This window comes from Solanum lycopersicum, chromosome 5, assembly GCF_036512215.1.
Source record: "Solanum lycopersicum chromosome 5, SLM_r2.1".
Classification (NCBI taxonomy): Eukaryota; Viridiplantae; Streptophyta; class Magnoliopsida; order Solanales; family Solanaceae; genus Solanum; species Solanum lycopersicum.
Window position 1 is genome coordinate 13,023,884 of NC_090804.1, and position 23,176 is coordinate 13,047,059.

The window sequence follows — 23,176 nt, forward strand, 5'->3', positions numbered from 1 at the left end:
AATAACATTCGGAATATAGTCGTTTAGAGACATTTTTTATGAGGAGATTTATTCTTTCTACAATTTCATTATTCTTTTATATTAGTTTTGATATAATAATATTTTGATTTTTAGTATAAGTTTTATTTATCTGATTTATCAACCATATGATTTGTAATTTTTAAGCTTCCGCACGACGTTATAATCACTCCTTTATTGTCCAACATATTCATGAGTTATTTAGAATTCATTATAACCAAATAAAATCTCTTTAGCAAAAGTTATGAGATTCACACTTGATGTACCATTTTCCTTCATAGTTTTCGTATCTAAATTACTCCATTTCTTGGCATTTCTACTCAGTTCTTTCCCTTCTTTGACGCCTTTCATCACGATCATGATACATCTATTAAAATCATCTCTTTTCACGACACCATCTTCAATGGAATTAATCTAATCTATTTTTCCAAATATCTTGAATGAATTTTGCGTTACAAACTTGATCATTCTAGATCCGACATGCCGCAACAAGTATCTCGGATGCTATATCTTTCTAAAGTTGAATTTCATCCATAGTGAGTCAGAAAACAACCAACAAAAAGGTGCTTTAGAACTTCCACTTTTGAGCACCAACTCACTATCTTCCCCTGATTTTCAAGTTCATATTTGCAACTCAAACTGTCCTCCATCTTGTCCCCGTCTTTCCCTTCCATAATAACCCACAAGAATGACCTTCCACATTTTAGCAACCCATGATCAATCTCTTTCATCAATTGATTTGATATTTTGGAGTAACTATCAAATGCTATGTAGATAACTGATCCCTTATCCTTTGAGTTCAATCAATTCATATAATTCTTTGAACTTATCTCAATCATATCAACTTAAAAAATATTATCATCAAGAAAAATTTAAGGAATTGAAGGCCTTATTTCAACCATAGTCACATGCTTTAAAATTCCCAAAGCATCAAATTCCATAGCATCAAAAGTATACACAAGAACTCTTGAATTTTTTTCACTATCTAACATTTCAATTTGTCCTTTAATAGACTTATGTCACGGACTTTTCAATTCGGACAATACTCCGTGCGGCACTTGACGGTTTGCTCACGATTCTTTCACGATCTCGCAAACTCAAGTAAGCCTTTCACTACTTTGGATCGCTAAGAGAAATAAGAAAGAGGAACAAAGACACATTTTGGAAGAAAGACTTGTATTCAAATGTTGGTGGTTGTATTACAAATACAATGACTACCTATTTATACTACTCTAAACACTAAGAGTAAATAAATGCTACACTATATACAAGCCCCTAAGTCCATGCCCACAAGACATCTTCTAAGTCTTCCAAAAAGGGACTCCTAGCTGCTCCCTAGTCTGCCCCACGTTCCAGAGGCCCTGCACAAGCCCCTCCAAGGCTGGAACCTGCCGCCTCCCTACATGCTGTAACTGCTGAAACGGCCGTAACAGATGAAACGACTGTAATTGCTGAAACTGCCTGTAACGGCTGAAACGCCTGACCCTCTGTCTGCTGCCTGCTTGGACGCCTGCCCCTTTGCCTGCTGGCCGTTTTTGGGCTGTCTGTCCCCTTGCACAGGCTGCTGGCTGCCTAGCCGGGTCGCGATCTGTCGGGGTATCTGGCGGGTCGTGACAAGCTCCCCCACCTGATGATGCGACGACCGCGTCGCATTGCATCCGTATCGGCGTTGAGTTCTGCCGGGCGACCATCAACTCGCGTACTCGATCAATCCCTTCGAGCAGCCTCTTCATCGATGTCCCGACCTTTCTCGACTCGATCTTCCGAACTTCTTCCTTCAACGGAGGCAAGTGCTCCGGCGGCTTCTTCATCACGTCAGCGTTCCTACTCGGAACCCTCTTCCTGCGCGGTGGCAAGGTCTTTCCAGCACCATTGTCTTCTCTCGAACTTGCAATGGTCGCTGCTAGTGTTAACCTTCTTCTCACGTCGACCCTCTCGAGCTTCATGGATGTCAGTCTAGCCTGTCCCTCCGCCGCTTGTGCCTTCACCATGGGAACTGTATGTTCTCTCCCTTTCTCCATAATTATCAATTTTTGGAGATGAGGATCGATTACTGCATGGCACTGCTGGAAGAACTTCTGCCCAAGAATAACATCAAACATATTGATGGGGGCGACGATGAACTTGGTTTTCCCTTGCCAATCGCCTACCGTGATGTTCACCCCGTGCGCAACTCCAACTATAGGAGTCGGTGATGCGTTGACAGTTCTGATTTGGGCGTTGCTTGCAGTATATCGCAACCCCAACCTCGTTGCTGCCGTCTTGTTCATAACATTGACCTCCGCACCGGTGTCGACCAACGCACGAGCAACCTTCCCGTTGACCGTGATGTCGACTGTTTAAGCCCACGCCTTAGACTTTGCAAGTCCCTTGTCAGCATGCTTCGGCTCCGCTCGCCTTGGCTTATCTTGCCTTGGACTCGTCGATGATTGTTCAATCGCAGCTCCGTATAGTCTCACCATGCCCAACTGCTTAGTCTCCCCAACTTCCTCTTGGGCTTTCTCTTCCTTTCGCTCACGAAGGATAGCACCAAGACTTTTCAGTTCAGGGCATCTTTTGTAACCATGCGGCCCTTTGCATATGAAGCAACCATCCTTGGAATCCCTTACCGTGATGCCACGATCTCCGGGCTTCTTGCCGCTGGACCCGTAGGTGTCACGCCTTTTGGGTTGTGGCGTTTGCTCCTCGCCTACGCCACTGTCTTCCCCACTATCATCATAACTGCCTACCTCTTCGTCCTCATCGGCGCTGAAAGACTTCTCCTGCCTGAAGTCTTTCAAGGCGTCAGCCTGCGTAATGGCGTCGTCTATAGTCCTGACTTGTCACCGTTCCAACCCCGTTCTGGCCCAATTTTGCAGCCCATCCAAGAAGTAGAACAATATGTCGTCGTCCCTGAGGTTGGGAATCTGAAATGTAAGGGTGGTAAACTCCTGCACATACGCGCGTATGCTACCCTTTTGTCTCAACTCCCGCATCTTGCGCTTTGCCTCTTAGACAACGTTGCTAGGGAAGAACGCCTTCTTGAACTCCACACGGAACTGCTCCCATGTGTTCAACGCGCATGCCCCTTTGCGATGTCAGACTCTTTATGCTTCCACCATAGCATGGCCAACTCCGAAAGATACAACACAGCTGTGTTGATCTTATTCACATCACTACGAACCTGGGTCTATTGCTTGGAAGGCAATTATCCTAACCAATTGTCACGGACTTTTCAATTCGGACAATACTTCGTGCGGCACTTGAAGGTTTGCTCACGATTCTTTCACGATCTCGCAAACTCAAGTAAGCCTTTCACTACTTTGGATCGCTAAGAGAAATAAGAAAGAGGAACAAAGACAGATTTTGGAAGAAAGACTTGTATTCAAATGTTGGTGGTTGTTTTACAAATACAATGACTACCTATTTATACTACTCTAAACACTAAGAGTAAATAAATGCTACACTATATACAAGCCCCTAAGTCCATGCCCACAAGACATGCTTCTAAGTCTTCCAAAAAGGGACTCCTAGCTGCTCCCTAGTCTGCCCCACGTTCCAGAGGCCCTGCACAAGCCCCTCCAAGGCTGGAACCTGCCGCCTACCCACATGCTGTAACTGCTGAAACGACCATAACTGATGAAACGGCTGTAACTGCTGAAACTGCCTGTAACGGCTGAAACGCCTGACCCTCTGTCTGCTGCCTGCTTGGACGCCTACCCCTTTGCCTGCTGGCCGTTTTTAGGTTGTCTGTCCCCTTGCACAGGCTGCTGGCTGCCTAGAAGGGTCGTGATCTACCGGGGTATCTGGCGGGTCGTGACACTTAGCTGCGCAGTTGATACTCGCCACGTCATCAAACACAAAAAAAGAAAAATCAATTGGATTAAGTGGTGGAAATACTGGTAACTCTATTAATTTATCCTTACCATCACAATTGTTAAAATAATCAGAATATTTTGTGAATCTATAATAGTAAACATCAAAAATTGTGGGTGGTTGGATCCAAAATAATGTAGATGGGATATTTATTTTTTTGGCCACTGAACCAACCCATTACATGATAATGATGTTGATGACATGTGAAAAAGGGGTACCTTTTTACATTTGATTGGATCATATTGAAAATAAATTTTGACCCACAAAACTTTACAGAATAATAGAACAAAAGGAACTCATAAATTGAACTTAACTTGAATTCACCATAATAGCCATCAGAGAAAGGAGCAAAACTTAATCCTTCCACATTTAAGAGTTTTTTCTGCTGACAGCTGGAAGCTTTTAGTTAAACTGAATTCAATGCCTAAGTACATTGATTTTTTGGAAAATTGAAGACATGGATTAATCTGGACATGACCTCAAAATAGTGTTTAAGAACATGAGACTTTTCATACTTCAATTTTTCATGTTTTGAATGCTGAAAAGTGAGGTATCCATGAAGGAGAATGAGAATTTTGGGCAGGAGAACATTGATAATGAACGTTTTAAAAGGGTTTGGTTACAACTTATTAAGGTCACACATATTTATACTAGTAAGTACATGATTCTAGATATAGAAAATTAATCATATTCTTTGACTATCTACCTTAAATAATTTTCTTTTTGACATTATATAAACATTTATTAAATAAAAAAGTATCAAAAGATAATTTAATCAACCTTTCTAGAAGCTCCAAGAAGTATCTAGATTCTTTGTTGTTCATAAAGTTAACTTTATTGTTCAACAAAAAATAAAGAGATATTCCATATATGGCAAAGACATTTAAGCAAATAATGTTATATAGCTATAGCTTCCATTATCGCACTCCAAGAGTATATTTTAGTTTGTTGGAGAAATTCAAATTTGTATTAAAAAAGTTGATTAAAATTTATACAATTTATAAAAAGAACGCTAAATACGGTAACATAAAATTTACAGAATATCATGATTCAAGCAAATCATTTTAATAAAATATTTTTACCAAAATGAGTTCTAAAATGATACAAATTCCATAACTATTGGTTTCCTCATAGGACTGAAGCTTCATTAAACGTAAAATTGTGGTTGATCAATATTCTTGTATATTCAATGCTAGGTAAGTGTCTCTTTCAAGGAAACTTCATGTTTTTATTATACTTCCTTGTATAATGGTCGAGAAAGGTTTTTTGATTTTGTATACAAGGAAATTGTAGGGTCAATAATTAATGGCAAAAAATCAACTATAGTCACACATAGTAATAAAATTAAACTATACCCTTGCTGATTAATAAACGAGTAATATTATTCAACTCGCGTAATTTTTCCAAACATAAAATAAGAAATGCATGATAGCTTTGGATTTAGTAACAAAAAGGCTAATAATTGCAAGTAGTATGTTCTGTTATCAAATATAAGGTGTAATGACAATTTAGAGATACAAAAACATGACCTTTTTGTTGTTGCATGAATCATCATTACTATTCATGAAGAAAACACAAGAAATGCATTAGTAGTTGTCTAAGAAAAAAAAATGAAAATAAGTAGTATGTCATATAATCAGATGTAATGTGTGCTAATAAATAAGCGATACAAAAGAATGCAACATTTGTTTGTCCTGAATTATCATTATTATTTAGTAAAAAACGCACGAAATTCATAAGTACTTTAGTCTAAGAAACAAAAAAACATAATGTTAGCAAGTAGTATATTTTATTATTTGATATATCATGTGCTAACAAATTAGAGATAGAAATATGATATTTTTACTGTTCCAAGAATCGTCTTGTTCATTTAGTAAAAAAAATGCAAGAAATGAATGAGCATATAATACTTTAAACTAGGAAACAAAAATAATAGCAAGTAGTGCGTTTTATTTTTAGATATATATCATGTCTTAGCAAATTAAAGATACAAAAGCATGACATATGTGCATATTCGATTGTATATTATTATTTTTTAAATTAAATTAATGATAGTGTAATTTAAAATCACTTCAACATATAATACATATATATTAACTATCTACACTATAATTATTCTATAAAGAGTGTAACTTTTCAATTGCCTTTAAGGGTTCAACGATGTGAAATAATCAGACAATGAAACATCGATACTGTTCATTTTTCCTATGTAATCTAAAGAAGCAAAAGATCCAAGCTATGGGTCGTATTGATGTTTCACTGAACTTTTAGATATATTCAAATGTTATAAAAGTTCCTATAATTTCTTGAATCCTCATATATTGGGTTGATCTTTTTTCGTGTTCCAAATAAAGGATTATAATATAGGGTAAACTGATTATTTCAAGAAGAGAAAACAATATATATATATATATATATATATATATATATATATATCGATTAAAAACATTAAATGATTTTTCTATTTGAATTAATTTCATTAGGATAAAAAGACATGGATACACTTATAGTGGAATGACATGGTTGGTCATTTTGAAAATTTACTATTTTACTCAACTGGTACTGGCCTAGAGTTTTCTATGATTGTATTTTAAAAGTTGGTTTTGAAGTTTGAGTTTAAAGTTGAGAATTTGTGTAAGTTTTTGATTGAAAGGCTTAAGTTGCTTAAAAGTGGGTTTCAACGTCTTTTGAAGTTTTTAGTATCGGAATGGAATTTCAACGATTTCATCAGTCCTGAAAGTGGAATATGATTTTTTGGCATTGTCGGTTTGAGATTCCGAGTCTTTTTAAGGATTTGAGGTCCTAAGTTGTCAATTTTAAAAATTTAGCCTTTTAGTTGACTTTGGTCTACATTCAGGGTTCGTATGCTCGAATCAGATTTCCAAGAATTCCATTGGACTTAGAGCTTGTTTTTGCAATTTTAGGTGTTCAGTTAGTTTCTTATGATTTCCATGGTTGTCGAGTCAAGAGACCTCAAATTCATATTTTGACGGATTCATTGAGTCTAGAATGTCGTTTATGATTGTTTTGCATACATAGTTTGTGTACACGAGGTTTTGAATGAATCTCAAGGGTCCTTTCAATGTGTTGAGTGTTGAATATTTTTCTGATGCTTGAGTTATGGACCCTTCGCTTTTGCAACACGCCTTCTGGTTAAGCGAACTCTAGACCTTTTGAGGGGCTCAATTTAGCGATGGTTGCTTTCATATAGCCTGGTTTATAAAGGCGTCACCCTCAGTTTTTGTGGGGTTCCCTTAAGTGAACCAATGTGTCACGACCCAAATCGGGCCGCGACTGGCACCCACACTTATCCTACTATGTGAGCGAACCAACCAATCTAAACCCCAACATTTTAAACATAATGAACAAAATACAATGCGGAAGACTTAAACTCATTAATAAAAATCAATTCAATAAACTTCTAAAAACTCAACAACTATTATTCCCCAAAATCTGGAAGTCATCATCACAAGAACATCTATCCTCAAATTACTAATCTAGGAGTATCTAAGAAGCTAAAATACATAAAAGGCTAGTCCATGCCGGAACTTCAAGGCATCAAGACATGAAGAGGAAGATCCAGTCCAAGCTAGAAGCATTAGCTCACCCTGAAATCCGGAATAATGAAGACTGGCTAGAGTTGCGGTTGAGTTGAAGACGACGGCACGTTTGCTGCACTCCACAAATAATCAAAAAGAAAACATACAAGTAGGGGTCAGTACAAAACACGGGTACTGAGTAGATATCATCGGCCAACTCAAAATAGAAAAAATAATATATACCAAGTAATAATATAAAATCAACTACATTACTCAACATGTAGCAACAACAAGTACTATAATCGTTAATAAGTACCTCCAAATTCACACATGAGGACTCAAGCCTCAATACCATTATCATTTGGGAAATAGGTTCATTAGATTGAGTATATTAACATCTTTCAAGATTCATCACCTTTATTCTTGTGTCGGTACGTGACACTCCGCTCCCGTACTACTATGTGTCGGAACGTGACACTCCGATCCCCTAGTTCTACGTGTCGGTTCGTGACACCCGATCCCCTAATTTTACGTGTCGGTTCCTGACACCCGATCCCCTAATTCTACGTGTCGATTCATGACACCCGATCCCCTAATTCTACATGTCGGTTCGTGACACCCGATCCCCTAATTCTACGTGTCGATTCGTGTCACCCGATCCCCTAATTCTACGTGTCGGTTCGTGACACCCGATCCCCTAATTCTACGTGTCGGTTCGTGACACCCGCTCCACTAATCTCATTCTATTAATTCATCAAGCCTTCTTTTATACCAAGGCATCATCAATCTCATTACTTTAGTTCATCAAGCCTTCTTTTATACCAAGGCATCATCATTTACAAGGGGTTTTCAAGATTTGGGATTCAATAGCTTCATCATGCTTATTTCATCACAATTATATAATCACATTCATGCAAGCATACAATTAAGCATATAGAAGACTTTACAATACAACCCAACACATATCATTCGCTATTAAGAGTTAACTACGAATAGTGTAAAAATCATAACCTACCTCCACCGAAGATTAGTGATCAAGCAAACAAATTCTCCAAAGCTTTGTGTTTTCCTCTTCTTGTTCGATCCTCTCTCTCTCTTTTTTCTTTCTATTTTCTTTATTCAAACCCTCTTTCTTTTACCCTAATTAGCATATAATTAAGAATAAAAGATGGCAATAATAACCCACTAATTTACTCAAGGTTACCTCTTTTAACCCCCAAGTAATTAGACTTATTAACATTAACCCACTAACTTTATAATTAAAGCAGATATAGTCAAAAACGTCCCTTAAAACATTAAAGAAATCCGACTCAGCCTGGGATTACGCAGCCTGTGACGGCCCGTCGTGCCTGCGACGGTCCGTCCTGCTACTCCGTCACAGAGTTCAGAGACTCAATTTCCCTTAAAGAGTCTGTGACGGTCCGTCACGCCTGTGACGGTCCGTCACACCTGTGACGGTCCGTCACGCCTGTGACGGTCCCTCCTGCCATCCCGTTATGAAGTTCAGAGAGTCGATTTCAGTACCCATTTTTCAGAATTTCTAAGTGTTTTGAAATGAGACCCCTCGACGGTCCGTCGTGGGATCCGTCGTCTCAGCCAGTTTTCATGAAATAACATCTGTTGCTCAAAACGACTAAATAGGTCGTTACAATAGATACCAATTTACCCATCGTTCGTCCCCGAACGATCGTAAGAAGAAAACAAGGGCAAAAAGGAGTACCTGAATCTGTAAACAGGTGTGGGTATCTTTCTTGCATATCTGCCTCCTTCTCCCAAGTGGCTTCTTCAACGGGTCGATTCTTCCATTGAACTTTGATGGATGCAATCTCCCTTGATCTCAACTTGCGAATTTCTTTATCTAGAATGGCAACAGATTCCTCCTCATAAGACAAATTCTCATCAAGCAAAACGGAATCCCAACGGATGATGTAGTTTCCATCCCCATGGTATCTTTTCAACATAGACACATTAAATACCGGATGTACTCCTGACAGTGCTGGGGGCAAGGCTAATTCATAAGCCACCTCCCCTACTCGCTTAAGTACTTCAAATGGTCCAATATACCTTGGGCTTAGATTACCTCTTTTTCCAAACTGCATCACCCCCTTCATGGGAGAAACCTTCAACAAGACTTGCTCACCCTCCATAAACTCCATGTCTCTAACCTTTCGATCCGCATATTCTTTCTGCCTGCTTTGAGCCGCTAAAAGCTTTTCTTGAATAGATTTCACTTTCTCCAATGAATCCCTCAAAAGGTCAGTACCCCAAGGTCTAACCTCAAATGCATCAAACCAACCGACGGGAGACTTACATCTCCTCCCATACAATGCTTGGAATGGAGCCATATCAATACTTGAGTGATAGCTATTATTGTATGAAAACTCCGCTAAGGGTAAGAAGTTATCCCAATGACCACCAAATTCTATCACACATGCACGAAGCATATCCTCCAACACTTGAATCGTTCGCTCAGACTGACCATCGGTCTGAGGGTGAAATGCAGTACTAAGGTCCAACCTAGTACCTAATTCAGCATGCAATGTTCTCCAAAACTTAGAAGTAAACTGCGTACCTCTATCTGATATGATGGAGAGTGGAACTCCATGCAATCGAACGATTTCTGAGATATAGATTTTGGCTAACTTCTCTGCATTGTAAGTTACCTTGACCGGAATGAAATGAGCAGACTTAGTTAATCTGTCCACAATTACCCAAATAGAGTCAAACTTCCCCAATGTCTTTGGAAGACCAACCACGAAGTCCATTGCAATTCTCTCCCACTTCCATTCAGGAATTGGCATTCTTTGAAGTGTTCCTCCAGGCCTCTGGTGTTCATACTTTACTTGCTGACAATTCAGACATTTGGCAACAAACTCCACAATGTCACACTTCATTATACTCCACCAAAAATGTTGCTTTAGGTCACGGTACATCTTGGTTGCACCAGGATGTATAGAATATCCGAAACTATGAGCCTCTGTAAGAATAGTGTGAATCAAATCATCAACACGGGGCACACATACCCTTCCCTTAATTCTCAAAACACCTTCCTCATCCATTATTGCTTTTTTAGCCTCTCCTCGCAACACTTTATCTCGGATCCAGATCAATTTCTCATCATTAAACTGCTTTCCCTTAATCTGGTCAAGAAAAGAAGATCTCGCCTCCACACAAGCCAACAATCCTCCCTTCTCATTTACTTCTAACCTCATGAAGTCGTTAGCCAGAGTCTGAACCTCTCTAGCAAATGGATGTCTAGAAACTTGCAAGTGAGCTAGACTTCCCATGCTCCCTGCCTTTCTACTTAAGGCGTCTGCCACAACATTAGCCTTTCCCAGATGATACAAGATAGTGATATCGTAGTCCTTCAGTAGTTCCATCCATCTCCACTGTCTCAAATTCAAATCTTTTTGAGTAAAGACATACTGTAGGCTACGATGATCCGCGTATACTTCACACTTAACTCCATACAAATAGTGTCTCCATTGCTTTAATGCAAATACTACCGCAGCCAACTCCAAATCATGGGTCGGATAGTTACGTTCATGCACCTTTAATTGCCTCGAAGCATAAGCAATTACATTCTTCTCTTGCATTAGCACGGCACCCGAACCCGAATAGGATGCATCACAATAGACAATGAAATTCTTACCTTCCACTGGCAAGGTAAGGATTGGTGCGGTAGTCAACAAAGTCTTGAGCTTCTGAAAGCTTTCTTCACACTCGTCCGACCATACAAATGGAACATTCTGTTTAGTCAAGTTCGTCAATTAGGAAGCAATGGAAGAGAATCCCTTGACAAATCGATGGTAATAGCTAGCTAGACCAACAAAGCTCCTTATTTGTGACACATTAGTAGGTCTTACCCAATTCTTCACTGTCTCAATCTTAGGAGGGTCCACCATAACCCAATCCTTAGAAACTACATGCCCCAAGAAGGACACTGCATCTAGCCAAAACTCACACTTGGAGAATTTGGCATAAAGCTTTTTCTCCCTCAACATTTCCAATACCATTCTCAAATGCTCCTCATGTTCCTTCTTGCTCTTTGAGTATACCAATATATCATCAATAAATACGATCACAAAGAGATCCAGATATGGCTTAAAAATCCCGTTCATCAAGCTCATGAAAGCAGCAGGGGCATTCGTAAGACCAAAAGACATCACTACGAATTCGTAATGCCCATACCTGGTCCAAAAAGCAGTCTTTGGCACATCCGTTTCCCGTATTTTCAATTGATGATAACCGGATCTCAAGTCAATCTTAGAGAAGACACAAGCACCTTGTAACTGATCGAACAAGTCATCAATGCGAGGAATGGGATATTTGTTCTTAATAGTTACCTTGTTCAACTGCCGGTAGTCTATGCACATCCGAAAACTTCCATCCTTCTTCTTCACAAACAAAACCGGATCTCCCCAAGGGGATGCACTTGGTATAATGAAGCCTTTGCTTAATAACTCTTGAAGTTGGGATTTTAACTCTCTTAACTCCGCGGGAGCCATTCTATAAGGGGGTATAGAAATGGAGCGAGTACCCGGTTCAAGATCAATGCAGAAGTCAATATCCCTATCTGGTGGCATACCAGGAAGATCTGCAGGGAACACGTCCAGAAACTCACGGACTACCGAAACCGACTCAATTGGAGGTACTTGGTTAGTATCATCTCGGAGATGTGCCAAGAACGCTAAACAACCCTTACTAACCATTTTCTTAGCACGAAGAAAGGAGATGATACGAACCGGATTGGAAGTGTAGTCACCCTCCCACACTAACGGATCTGTCCCAGGCTTGGCTAATGTCACAGTTTTAGCATTACAATCCAAGATCGCAAAATTCAGAGAAAGCCAAGTCATACCCAGAATCACATCAAAATCAACCATTTCTAAGATAACCAAGTCTACATAAGTGTTACTCCCCACAAAAGTCACCAAACAAGACCTATGCACTTTTTCAACTATCACAGACTCACCCACCGGAGTAGAAACCCGAATAGGCATGTCAAGCAATTTACAATGTAAATTAAGACCATTAGCAAATAAGGAAGATACGTATGAAAATGTAGAGCCAGGGTCAAATAATACAGAAGCCATACAATCACAAACCAAAAGATTACCTGTGATAACAGCATCTGATGTCTCCGCTTCCGACCACCCAGGGAAAGCGTAACAATGAGACCTATCACCAGTCTGTCTGTGGCCTCTAACAGGTTGCGCTGCAGTAGTTCCCATTTGTCCGTCACCCCGACCGTTTTGATGACCACCATTACCTCGGCCACCATGTCCTCCAGAATAACGGCCTCTACCATGACCACCTCTACCTCTAGCTATTGGGGGTCTATAACTCTGTTTTGGACAATTTCTCCTAATGTGTCCAGTCTCCCCACATCCATAACACTCTCTGGAGTCAAGCATGGGTCTCTCAGAGAAGTGTTGACCGGTATGAGGTGAACCCCCAACTACAGTCTGTAGCGAAGACTGAATTGGTCGAACTGAGTAACCTCCTGAACCCTGTACTCTAGAGTAAGAACCATTAAACTCACCTCCCTTTCGAAACCTTTTTGATGTCGATGCCATGGTGAAGTCATCTGGCTTCACTCCTTCTACCTCTATCACGAAGTCACTTCTTGAAAGGATTTTGCCGTAGCCGCTACCTGTAAGGCTGAAATCCGCAATTCTGACCTCAACCCCTTCACAAAATGGCGAATCCGCTCTTGTGGACTGAAACAAAGTTGGGTGGCATACCGGGATAATGCACGGAACTTAGCCTCATATGTAGTAACCGACATCCTACCTTGCACTAGGCTCAAAAACTCATCTCTTTTCCTATCCCTCAAAGTCTGGGGGATATACTTCTCCATAAACAAGCTAGAGAATGATGCCCAAGTCATAGGTGGTGCCTCTGTTGGTTGACACTCAACGTGTGACCGCCACCATATTTTGGCGTTTCCTTGAAACTGATAAGTCACAAACTCAACACCAAACCGTTCTACTATACCCATCTTGTGTAGTAGCTCATGACAGTCAACCAGAAAATCATAGGCATCTTCAGACTCAGCACCCTTGAAGACTGGAGGTTTCAATTTCAAGAACTAACTGAAAAGTTCATGCTGATCATTTGTCATTATAGGCCCTGTAGTCAGACGAGGAAATGTGCCTATTTCCAATGAGGCATCCATGCGGGGAGCCCCAGTAGTTGCCTGTTGTACTTCCAGAACCTGAGGTGCTGGTGTAGAAAACACTGGAGGTGTTTGACCTTGATCAGATAACCTACTAAGATAAGCAAGAACCTGATTTATCATCTCTGGGGTAGGTTGGGGTGGTAGTTCCTCATTCTGCACTTGCTCAGTTTCCCCTTCCTCACCCTCTCTTAATACTTCTTCAGTTGGTGGAGGAGTCACTGCCCTAGTATCAGATGGGCTAGGTGCTCGTCCTCTTCCTCTAGAGGATGTCCTCCCACGACCTCTACCACGGCCTCTTGCCGCTGCTCTTCCTCTAGCTACAGCCCCAGTGGTTGGTTCAGATGTATCTTGTCTTGCCGATGTTGATGTTGGCGTGGTTGTTGCTCTAGTTCTAACTATCTGCGAAATAGAGTGAAGATGGTCAGATACCAATTTGTGTCACCTAGATACCAATTGGACCCAAGTAATAGCACGAAAGAAAGAAAGAAAGAATGGAATTTTCTTAAAGTCTTATAGCCTCTCAAAGAAAAGTAAAGGCGTCCCCTTACCGTTCCGTAAGACTCTACTAGACTCGTTCTTGTGTGATGAGACCAACGAACCTAATGCTCTGATACCAAGTTTGTCACGACCCAAATCGGACCGCGACTGGCACCCACACTTATCCTACTATGTGAGCGAACCAACCAATCTAAACCCCAACATTTTAAACATAATGAACAAAATACAATGCGGAAGACTTAAACTCATTAATAAAAATCAATTCAATAAACTTCTAAAACCTCAACAATTATTATTCCCCAAAATCTGGAAGTCATCATCACAAGAACATCTATCCTCGAATTATTAATCTAGGATTATCTAAGAAGCTAAAATACATAAAAGGCTACTCCATGCCGGAACTTCAAGGCATCATGACATGAAGAGGAAGATCCAGTCCAAGCTAGAAGCATTATCTCACCCTGAAATCCAGAATAATGAAGACTGGCTAGAGTTGCGGTTGAGTTGAAGACGACGGCACGTTTGCTGCACACCACAAATAATCAAAAAGAAAACATACAAGTAGGGGTCAGTACAAAACACGGGTACTGAGTAGATATCATCGGCCAACTCAAAATAGAAAACAATATATATCAAGTTATAATATAAAATCAACTACATTACTCAACATGTAGCAACAACAAGTACTATAATCGTTAATAAGTACCGCCAAATTCACACACGAGGACTCAAGCCTCAATACCATACTCATTTGGGAATTGGGTTCATTAGATTATGTATATTAACATCTTTCAAGATTCATCACCTTTATTCTTGTGTCGGTACGTGACACTCCGCTCCCCTACTACTATGTGTCGGAATGTGACACTTCGATCCCCTAGTTCTACGTGTCGGTTCGTGACACCCGATCCCCTAATTCTACGTGTCAGTTCGTGACACCCGATCCCCTAATTCTACGTGACGGTTCGTGACACCCGATCCCCTAATTCTACGTGTCGATTCGTGACACCCGATCCCCTAATTCTACGTGTTGGTTCGTCACACCCGATCCCCTAATTCTACATGTCGGTTCGTGACACCCGATCCCCTAATTCTACGTGTCGGTTCGTGACACCCGCTCCACTAATCTCATTCTATTAATTCATCAAGCCTTCCTTTATACCAAGCCATCATCAATCTCATTACTTTAGTTCATCAAGCCTTCTTTTATACCAAGGCATCATCATTAACAAGGGGTTTTCAAGATTTGGGATTCAATAGCTTCATCATGCTTATTTCATCACAATTATATAATCACATTCATGCAAGCATACAATTATGCATATAGAAGACTTTACAATACAACCCAACACATATCATTCGCTATTAAGAGTTAACTACGAATAGTGTAAAAACCATAACCTACCTCCACCGAAGATTAGTGATCAAGCAAGCAAATTCCTCAAAGCTTTGTGTTTTCCTCTTCTCGTTCGATCCTCTCTCTCTCTTTTTTCTTTCTATTTTATTTATTCAAACCCTCTTTCTTTTACCCTAATTAGCATATAATTAAGAATAAAAGATGGCAATAATAACCCACTAATTTACTCAAGGTTACCTCTTTTAACCCCCAAGTAATTAGACTTATTAACATTAACCCACTAACTTTATAATTAAAGCAGGAATAGTCAAAAACGTCCCTTAAAACTTTAAAGAAATCCGACTCAGCCTGGGATTACGCAGCCTATGACGGCCCGTTGTGCCTGCGACGGTCCGTCCTGCTGCTCCGTCACAGAGTTCAGAGACTCAATTTCCGTTAAAGAGTCTGTGACGGTCCGTCACGCCTGTGACGGTCCGTCCTGCCATTCCGTTACGAAGTTCAGAGAGTCGATTTCAGTACCCATTTTTCAGAATTTCTAAGTGTTTTGAAACGAGACCCCTCGACGGTCCGTCGTGCCCATGACGGTCGGTCGTGGGATCCGTCGTCTCAGCCAGTTTTCCAGAAATAACATCTGTTGCTCAAAACGACTAAACAGATCGTTACACAATGTCCTCTCTGGAGACATTAGAGAAGGGTTTTGACCTACAAATTTCACGTTTTTAAGTCCTATTTTTCACTTTTTAACTTGGAAAACCCTTGGTGGTGATTTTAAAGGATTTCTTGTGCTAAGTCATTTGGGTAAGCTTTTATGATCCTCAGACTTGATTTCCCTTTGATAATTTATGGATATTAACATTAAAATTTGGGATTTTGATTGGTAAATGTGAAGATTTTACAAGAACTTAAGTTCCTAACTAAAATGAAGATTTGAAACTAATGTTTGAGTCCTTTTCATAAGGGTTTTCACTAATGAGTTCCTAAAGACTAGAATTTTTTTCCAAGTATTAAATTTTGAAGTCAAACTTTCTTTTTGAATTTGGTTTCCAAGTTGATTGACTCCTTTTTTAGAGGAAATTGATGTATATATTGTTGGTTTGGAAAAATTATTGTGAATAATTGCTTGTATATAGATTGTGTGACTTCAAAATTGATTTGAAAGGAGAAGACTCAATTCTTGGAGAAATTACATTATTGGTTTAAAGCAAGTAATTTCTTAAGCTTTATAATATACTAGAATTGTCTACTCTCTTCATCGTATGTGTGATGTGGAGTAATTGGTTATGAGGTGAAGGGTTTTATTGCTGCACTTGATTAATGTTAATTAAAATAAGAAGGGGTAAATTTTCACGCCCCAAACTTAAGGGGTGCAACTATCTCCTAATGCCAGTGCTCAGGCTCGAGCCGACTCTGCTGAACCATTTGCTACTAGAGCATGACAACCACACGTAATCAAGAAAATAAACAAGTATATTTTGGCTTAAAATTAAGCCCTCGGCTGGCAAGACCCCTGTTACAGGTATATAAAAAAACAGCTACTCCCAAGACTTCATATGAAGAAATAGCCAACAAGCATAGAAGTCCCCATTTTATCTTCAGGGCCACTGTGATCTCTTTACCGAAAATGAAAGCAAGTATATATCAAGACAATACAATAAAAAACTAGCAAACTTCAGAAAACCAACAAACTATGCTAGCATGGCCATAACGTAATTCTACACCCCACACACTTGTTTGCATGCCTCTAAGAATAGTAAAGATTTGTGGGATAGGGCCCCAACATACCTATAAAAATATATGCAACAAAAGTTAACAAACCTCCAAACTCTGGTAGCTCCGGAGGAAAGCGGCTAGCCAACCGAATAAAAGTCAATCCTACTGTTGAAGAGGTCTACTGGATCATCTATTATGACCTACATGCATAAATTCAGCGCCCCCAGTCAATGGGGTGTCAGTTCAAAATTTATGTAAAGAGTACGAAAGGCAAGAGACTATAAGCAAGTATCCTAATATACTGGAATATTCTGATAAATAGATCAAGGATAAGATAAATGTACTGACCTGCCCCTAAATTTTAACTTAAAAAAATAATAAAACAACAACCTAAACAAGCCCCCATGAGCTCGGAAGGTACAAAAAACACACAAGACCACCTACTCAGCCCCCATAAGCTCGGAAGGTGCCAATCAATCTATATACCCCTACCTGTAGTCCCTAGACCCTTAGAAGTCATGTAGACCTCTAAAGCATTAATATATCCACGTAGGTAGAACATAGCTCTCTTAGGCATCAATATAGCTTATAGACAACTCTTAGCTCTCTTAGGCAACAACATGGCCTTGTAGGAAGCACACAACTTACTTAGGCGTCAATATAGCCCTGCAGGCAACTCATAGCTTTGTAGGCATCAATATAGACCCATAGGCAACTCATATTCCTCTGAGGCATCCATGTATCCCCGTAGGCATAACATTACCCTTCTAAGCATACATCACGTTCCTGCAGCTAACCATAATAGCCCCAAGGGCAACAATAACAATTTCATCGCTAAAAGCAAGCAATTTAGTTATAAGCAACTTATACAAATAGCCTCTAAGCCGTGTCAAACATAGGGACACTACTAGTTGAATAAGAATCTCGAAAGGGGAGGATTATATCAACTCGAGAAACCAACAATCAACAATTATGTCTACAAGTATAACAACCCAAGTACATTGCTCCTACGCTTTACGGAAACTTGTTGTAAGTGGGGAATAAACTTAACATACCTTTTTTGCTGAATTAATGTGACCTTATGACTTTACTCACCACCCCCCTTGATACTACAAACAAGGCATGACCATAATCGACACAAAATAATATAAGATACTACGATAATCTAATAAAAGATAGTATTTCCCTTGCAAATTGCTATTTACGACTTATCAAAGCTAAATACAATGAAAGAAGGGTCTTACTTTGATTTGAAGTTCTTCATACACCTCAAACTTTAAAATATGTCCAAACCCATGTATTTCACTAAGATTTCGAATAGCGGTCCCGAATTCAAGTTGATTCTATTTCGACTCTTCCTCAGAGAAAGACGATCAAACAATTCCCAATCATGGTCCTTGCGGATCGGATCATCCATATAATATACAAAAAGAAAAGCCATTGCAATTGCCGGAAAGACTAGGCCTACTAACGGCACAAAAATAGATGGAAGGTTCAAATTTGTCATAGAAGGGGTACCTCGATTTACTATTTGTATCTGTTATTATGTTATTATATAAATAAAGATATCTTGTAATAATTATAATTAAATTAAGAATTTGAATTCTAATTAGATATTAGATAATATTTATTATTAATAGAATTTGAAGAATTTGAAATTCTTAGTATAGATCGAAGTATCGATATATCTAAGTCTAACTGAGTACGTATAATAAGAATAAGTGCAAAGAATGTAGAACTGTAGAACTAAATAAATGGACTTATTCATCTCCTCCATGAGAAAGATATGTATGATAATAAACTTTATTATTTTTCTTCATTTCTTCGTCTTTTGTTCTTGTCTTCTACTTTTCTAAAAATAGATAAAGAGTTTTTTACAGATTATCGACGGATTCATTCGAATCCGACCCAACATGGATTTTTAGCTAAAATGGTTTTTCGGTAGATAGAGAAAGATACAAAACTCTATTATCTCTATTGAAATTTCAAATTATATATCTAAGACAAGACCAAATTCGTTTTATTTTACTAATTTCACGAAAGGAAGAACTCACTCTTGGTGATAAAGGTTTCTTGATTCGTAATTAGGAATATAGGTCAAAAAAGAGTTATCCTCAACTTTCGTTTTAATTCTTTCTACAATTCGATCTTCTATCACCAAAGAAAAGGCCATTATTATCTTATTTACTTTGATTCCGATAAACTAACTACTTTTTGATACAAACACAAAAAAATAATTGAACTTAGTGCTCTACTTGATTTTGCTTGACTTTTGATTCAAAGGAAAAAAGGCGTGGAGCTTAAATAACTTACTCAGAACGCTTTTTAAAAGATTACGTGGTACAATTAGGTCGAATAAACCCTTCTGGAATAAGTATTCAGCTGCTTGTGAACCTTCGGGTACTGTTTTATTCAATGTTTGTTCAATTACTCTTTTACCTGCAAATGCAATGTAGGCATTGGGTTCGGCAATAATGATATCCCCCAACATACCAAAACTAGCTGTCACTACACCAGTTGTCGGAGATGTAAGGATTTATACATAAAATAATTTTTTATTTAATTGATAATCATATAAAGCAGACGATATTTTAGCCATTTGCATCAAGCTCAAACTTCCTTCCTGCATGTGCGCCCCCCAGAAGCACACACTATCATAAGAGGTAAATTTTGATTGGCAGCGTGTTCAATCAAACGGGTGATTTTCTCTCCGACTACGGATCCCGTACTACCCCCCATAAACTGAAAATCCATAACCCCAATTGCTACGGGAATGCCGTTTAGTTGGCCTATGCCTGTTTGAACAGCCTCGGTTAATCCTGTCTTTCTTTGATAAGAATCAATACGGTCCTTATAAGGCTCCTCCTCCAAATGAAATTCAATGGGATCCAGCGAGACCATGTCTTCATCCATAGAATTTGGTTCTTTTTACGTACTTGATATCAATAAATCTGCGAATCTAGAAATTCATTTCGGCCAATTGAACCTTCTCGAACTGTTTCTTTTTAAGAACCAAAAAGATTTGTGCCAAAATAATAGATGCCAAGAAGAACAAAAGTCCTTGGACACGTAATGGATCTTGAAGTACTATTTCTGCATCTCCCTGACCAAATCCGCCTACATTAGGATTACTCATTAATGGTTGATCAAATTTGATAGATTCGCCCTCGGAAACAAGAAGTTCTGGTCCGGGAGGGATAATATCAACCACTTGACATCCCTCCGATGCATCCGTTATGGTTATCTCATACCCCCCTTTTTCTTTTCGTATGATTTTGCTTACTATACCTGCTGCTGTAGCATTATAAACTGTATTGTTACTCTTGTTGCCGTCGGGATAAATCTGACCCCTTCCCCTGTTCCCGCCTACGTATATAGGATATTTTAAGAAGTGAACATCCTTCTTAGTAGCAGGGTCCGGGGAAAGAATAGGGAAGGTTATTTCACTATATTTTTTACCAGGGACAGGGCCTACCACAAGAATATTTATTTTATTGGGGCGATAGCTCTGAAAAGACAAATTGCCAATCTTTTCTTTCATCTCAGGAGAAATACGATCGGGAGGAGCTAATTCAAACCCCTCCGGTAAAATAAGAACAGCTCCGACGTTCAACCCCCCTTTTTTACCATTAGCAAGAACCTGTTTCAGTTGCATATCATAAGGAATTCGAACAACTGCTTCAAATACAGTATCAGGAAGTACCGCTTGTGGAACCTCAATTTCCACAGGCTTATTAGCTAAATGGCAATTGGCACATACAATACGCCCAGTCGCTTCTCGTGGATTTTCATAACCCTGCTGTGCAAAAATGGGATATGCACTTGAAATGAACGTCCGAGTTAAGATATATATCATGAGCGATACGGAAATAGATCGAGTAATCTGTTTCTTTAGCCAAGAAAAAGCATTTCTAGTTTTCATGGTCCAATCATTGATCGCGAAAATTTCTACAATAAATTGGGTAGGTCGCTAGTATAGTTCCCTAGCCACGATTCTGGTATTTGTTGGAATAATCTAGGATGAATCTTCCCGATGGTTAGAAATAGGAAGAGTAAATATGATTTTCAATACTTTGCTTATGTACAACTACAAAGTACCAAGCATTCTAATTGGATTAGATTAATATCAATGGATCCTTTATCATTCAGTTATTGAATCATAAAGCAGTAAAATTGACGGAGACAGACTAGTTAAATAATGGAAAAGCCAATATTTAAAACATGTATCGAAAATTACTTGAAGGATGCAAACAAGAATAGTTATAGTTTTCTCATTCGCAACAACTCCAACCTCGTTATAGATAGAGCGTATAACGAATTCCCAACCAGGGGGTGAATGATATCCGAGAAAAAACTCACTTACTAGAAGAATAAACAAAGCTTTTGTTGTGTCACTTAAGTTATATAGGAATTCCTGAGCCCAAGAGTTAAGAATAACAAGTTTTTCCTTACCCAAAATTGAATACCCGCTTAGAATACCAAACCAGATTATATTTGTTGAGAAGTGCAAAATCGTATCCATACGATTCTCATTTTGTATCGTGATTAATTGGATCGTTTCTTTATGGATTCCTATCCCAAACTCTTCGAGATGTGTTTCCGAGTATTCCTTGATCATTTCGTCCAAGAAGAGGAGTTACTCTAATTCTCTGAATTTTTCTAGAAGACTCTTTTCTTGAATATTATTCAAGACAATTTGGGATTGCCCAGTATTCCACCAATTAGTAACCCAAGATTCCAGCCATTTATTAACTGAGAAAGAAATCCACCAGGGCAAAAATACTATAGATGCAAGATAGAAAAGAGGAGTGAATGCTTTCTTTTTTGCCATTTTTTCGTCTGTAAATTGTTAATCAACCCATTCGTACACTCTATGCGATCGAATATTTCTTACACACATGAGTTTTATACAAGGTATCGAACTTATGAATCTATTTTCTTTGTGATTTTGTGGTTAGTCTTTGAATCTAGAAAGAATACAGAAATAGGCTAAGAATTCACTTCGAATGAAGAAATTGAGAATATTGTTTCCTGATATCTCAATTGGTCAAATTAAAAATAAAGTGTATCCTTTCGATGAATGATCGAAAGAACCGCTTTAAGTAATGAATATTATTCAGATTTTGAGACGAAAGAACTCCTTTGCTATCAAAATATCCAATATTTCGAAAAAATTTCATTGATTACCCATAGTCAGGAATAGAATAATTGAGGGAAAGATATTAGGATGATAAAAAAAAATGACTGGCAAAGGATAAATTGGCTAGTTCTCAGTATTTAATTAAGAAATCCAATTGTTGGTCATTAAAGAATACAAAAGAAAGAATTTCAAATTTACAAGATACGATCTATCTGAATCTAAAGTGTCAATTCCAACAAATATTGAACTAAAAAAAATTCTTTCTTTCGAAATGGTTTGCCGTCTGAGATGAATCTATTATTTCGATTTGTTATTTGTTATTGAATTGCGTGCACATAAAGACCATAAAAAGAGTTTCGTATTATGGTTCTTTCATATACGTTTTCTTTAATTGAATGAACGTTCTGATTCTCAATTTATCAAAATACTTCAATTGGTACACGCAAGAAATAGGCTAATTCAGCAGCCTTTTGTTCAATTTCTCGTGGAGTCAAATTCTCATCAGTACGAGTCAAGGGAATGGACCCCTGGCCTCGGATGTCCATATAAAGAACACGACGAGCATAAATACCCTCTTTAACTTCTATTCTAACGGACTGAATATCTTTTATAAGGAATCGGAGGAATATGCGACGATTTTTTCCCGGAAATCCCCAACGAAAGATACAGACTATTCCCTCCTTTCTATCGAATCGATCATAACCACTACCTACATTCCAGGAAATTGTGCACCACAAATAAGAGCTAATAAAGAGACCCGCAATTCTGTAGAAAGACATCACGATTCCTTGTGGAAAAAAAATGATTTGCTGAGGCGGAAAAAAAGATAGCAAATTTCTACCAAGATAACTGGAATTTTGGTTCTTCCCAGAATT

The 23,176-nt window shown here is 38.8% G+C and overlaps 1 pseudogene; it reads right to left on the bottom strand.

Annotated features, from left to right (window-relative positions):
* Positions 1–219: 219 nt before the first annotated feature.
* Positions 220–12,646, bottom strand: LOC138348658 (UDP-glycosyltransferase 75C1-like; annotated as a pseudogene).
* Positions 12,647–23,176: the final 10,530 nt, after the last annotated feature.